The sequence below is a fragment of the Procambarus clarkii genome, unplaced genomic scaffold (genome assembly GCF_040958095.1).
Source record: "Procambarus clarkii isolate CNS0578487 unplaced genomic scaffold, FALCON_Pclarkii_2.0 HiC_scaffold_1167, whole genome shotgun sequence".
Taxonomy (NCBI): domain Eukaryota; kingdom Metazoa; phylum Arthropoda; class Malacostraca; order Decapoda; family Cambaridae; genus Procambarus; species Procambarus clarkii.
The window spans coordinates 21,892-26,065 of record NW_027190198.1 but is presented as its reverse complement, the minus strand read 5'-3'; the positions used below and the strand labels follow the sequence as shown (position 1 = coordinate 26,065).

Genomic DNA, 4,174 nt, shown 5'->3' with positions numbered 1-4,174 from the left:
TCCCCTGTTCTTGCCAATCTCTACATGGAATACTTCGAAATGGTTCTTCTTCCCACTATTGATACTCGTCCTTTTCTCTGGGTTTGCTATGTTGATGACAATTTTGCTTTATGGACTCATAACCTTAGTCTTTTCCAGCCTTTCCTCTCCTCTCTTAACAATCGGATTCCTTCCATATATTTCAAAGTTGGACCGGAATTGAATTCCCTCCTTCCTTTTCTTGACGTTCATGTTCACAGCTCTGTGTCCGGGTTCTCTTTCTCTGTCTACTGCAAACCTATGCATAGTGGCATGTACATTCACTTTTTGTCCGACCATCATCCTCCTGTTAAGAAAAGTGTCCTCATCTCTCTCTTCCTCCGCGCTCTAAGCATCAGCGACCCTCAGTTTCTTGATTCTGAAATTTTCTTTATCTACAAATCTTTCCCTCACCTTGGTTAGCCTTTACATTTTATCAACTATGCCCATTCTCAAGCTAAACGAAATTTCGTTCATCCAAAACGTGCTTCCAGACCTTTTTAGCACTGTGCTCTGCCCTCCCTTCATGTCTGAACTCAAAACTAATACCTTTCGTCCTCTTGGCATAAAGCTCGCCTTTCGACAAACTAACACTCTTCGTAGTAATCTGGTTCACACTTCTCACTTCTAATGCTGCTGGTGTCTACTCTATTTCCTGTTTGTCTTGTCCTCTCCAATACTTTGGGGAAACTGGCCATACACTTAAGGAACTCAATGACAAACTTAACACTTCTTTTAAGTCTGCAGACACTAACAATGCTCTCATCTGTCATGTTATGGATGTTGTCATTCTATTGATTGGTCTTCCTCTAAAATAATCTTTCCTGCATCTATACAGACAGTCTTATTGACTCTGCTCCAATACACAACCTACCCAACATGAACCATAGTCCTGGCTTTGTTGCTGTTTAACCTTTTACAGTACATACTCAAATGTTCTAAACTAACAAATGTGACCTAACATCAGCCTACCCTTCATTTTTTCTTCTGTTTCTCTCATGTTATCATTCTTACTCCTATTATTACACCTTACTTTCCATACCTTTTGCCTTACTCTTATCTTCCCAAGATTTCCATCTCCTCACCACTTACTTATTGCCCTTGCCTCCCTCATCTCACCCCATTCACAGTTACAGCCAGTAAATCCACTACAGGCTCACCATAGTCCATGTTACTTGAAACTTTTGTTTCCAGTAGCTAAATCTTAAACAATGAACCTTGTCTCATGGATGGACCAAAACGTCGTCATCTCTTCAATTTCTAGTGCGTGTGGTTGTCAACATTTTTCATCTGCATGGGTGATACAATTTAATATATATTTTCTATCATTTGGACTACTGTATCCAAGCATGGAGACCATCTTCAAAAGGATATAGAAATTTCTTAATTTTTTAATACTTGACCTTTAATATAAATTCTCAAATTATTTATTCTTGATTCCACCATTCTTGAGAACACAATATTCTCATTTTCTAAGAATCATGAAGTTATTATCAAAAGAAGGCACCAAAGTGGGAAGGCTAATTATAGAAAACTAATTTGGTAGGGTAAACTACACTACCACCCACAGGATGGGTATAATAATGCCAAGTCTCAAGGGACATGAAGCCTGAGTATTCATGCACTGTAGACTTGCACCAAGGCCACTACCACCTCGAGGCCTTATTACCGACCCCACCCAGGATGCAACCCTACAACACGGTAACTAGTATTTCTTTACTGCTGTTAAAAAGAGCAGCATTAGCTGAAAGGAAATGTGGCCATTTCAGTTCCGCCCAGGATTAGAACCCAGAATTCTCGATTGGGTGTCTAGAACGAATCCGATTCTAGAACCAGAAATGGGAACCAATGTCCTTCACAGGATGGTTATGGGGTCCACAACTCCCTTCCCACTCCCAAGGGATGGAAATATATACCATTACACCCACAGGATTGTTTGGTTCAATACTTTATTTATATACAAGAAGTACATTGGGTTTATGAGTACATAATATTTATGTTTTTACATTCTTTTAAAGCCACTAACATGCAGTGTTTTGGGCAGGTCCTTAATTTAACATGATTAAGTTGATTAGCAAAATTTACAGGTACATTAAGTTTAGATATCAAGTACAGTAAATTAAAATTTGAGGGTTAACAAGTGCATTGTAGCATAAATTTAGTATTATTTAAAGGTATAGTTGAGTAAAATTTGCATTAGTACAAGTGATAATGTGATCAATGATAGTTTTATGGCTTTGGTACACATTTGTGAATATCACCAGCACATACCATCAGGAAATATCAATTACCAGAACAATTACAGTTTGTGCATCTTTGGAATGGTCAGTTATTCGACCTTGTGGAACAGAGCACAGGACAGCAGGGAGACTTGTGGGATTGAACAGTGCTCAAAATTTAGCCAAATCATTTGCTTTTGAGGAAATTTATCATCTGAGCCACAATATTGCTAGGAAATAAAATAAACTTCAGGCAAAGTTAAATAATTATTAAATTTAGTTTTTAAACCGGTGTCTTGGGAAAAATGTAGAGATCCCCTGAAGACTTGCGATGAGAAACTGGTGATTAATCAGGTCCTCAGAAGACGAAGACCACCACCAGGGCACTGTCGGAGACTGCAGTGGTTCCCAAACACCACACATCCACTAGTATTTTAAAGCAAAAGCAATCTGGAATCTGAAAAAGTAAAACCAATTTAAGACTCAAAAGAGTGCTTTAGACTTAACCTTTGTGCAAGAATATGGTTACTAAAATGAATCAAGGTAAAAGTATGAAGTCTGCCATCTTTGAAATTACACTAAAGTTAAAATTCTCTTCAAAATTAAATTGAGAGTCAAGTTACTACTATTCAAGATTTTAAAAACCATTTGTTGAGCTTTATGCTAGAGGTTTGAGAACCTTGATTGTAGACTACTTGCAAAATCAGAGGCTGAAACTATTTAGGAGTGGGGGGGAGGGAAGAGGGCCAAGCAAAAATCGAGCATTAATTCTACAATTTTGTAGCAATAGTGACTGCCAAGAATAGTCTTTTACACCAAAGTAAAACTATCAACTGTACATTTAAGACAGTATTAACATTGTCCTTTTAATCAACTAATACACGGTCAGTGTGCATGGCTATGCTGTAAATTAGCCAACTACAAGTTTTTGAACTCTTAGAACAATCCACTGTGGGGAAGTGACCACAGATTAGCATCTGAATTTTACTCAAGATGCATTTGTCAAGCTCCTGATTGCGTTGTGTAGAGCTACCCCCCCCCCCTTCCCACGCGGGGTTAACTGTACCACTAACTACGAACCGGTAGTTAACTATCTGGTGCAGTGATCAGGACAATTTATTCTGTCAATTTTTTATATTTTAGAACAACCTGCACTGAAGTCAAATTAGATCTGAAATGACCGAAATGCTACTCCAAGGCAATTTTACGATTAACAGAAAATTATATTAGCGTTAATGGAAAAAACTGGCTGGATGTCCTAATAACATCCTAGTTTAGAAAACTATCAAGTACCTAGTAATGTAGATGTAACTAGAATTACGTCTCTAGCCCGCTGAATTTAAGTAGTCATTAAAAAACTAATTGGTTATGAATTTGTAGTTTTAAAGTCTTTACTATTAACCCCACTGTACACTAAGAATATAGCAATATATTTAACAGAATTTTTAAGGTGGAAGCCAGACGTTAAGGGCTAGCGTCGCGCACGATACGAGTAGAGGAACGAGACATGCCAGTTTGGTCAGCTATAGTGCCACACGCAGTATTGTGGACTTAACCCAAAACCTTCGATTCATCAAGATCGATTCTGAAATTGTTTTCCCCCCACACTTCCCTAGTTCCAGTACGGGAAACCAGGGGAAAAGGGGAGGGAGACGCAACAAGGGAAAAGGGGCAGCAGGGGGTGGGGGAAGAAGGAGGGGGTGGGGGAAGAAGGAGGGAGTGGGGGAAGAAGGAGGGGGTGGGGGAAGAAGGAGGGGGGGGGGGGAGACGCAGCAAAGGGGGGGGGGGGCGCAGCAAAGGGGCGGGGGAAGGAGGGGGGGGGGACGCAGCAAAGGGGCGGGGGAAGGAGGGGGGGGGGACGCAGCAAGGGGCGGGGGGATCCTCACCATACAGCTCGCCTCCAAGAGACGAAGCTGGAACTGTATACCAAAAGTGAG

General features: G+C 40.3%; 1 long non-coding RNA gene across 1 annotated transcript; it reads right to left on the bottom strand.

Moving 5' to 3' along the window:
• Nucleotides 1-1,950: 1,950 nt before the first annotated feature.
• LOC138362086 (uncharacterized) lies at nt 1,951-4,174 on the bottom strand. The gene is made up of 2 exons (XR_011227401.1): nt 4,124-4,174; nt 1,951-2,694 (listed from the first exon to the last, which is right to left on the bottom strand). It is a non-coding gene; the product is annotated as an uncharacterized lncRNA (long non-coding RNA).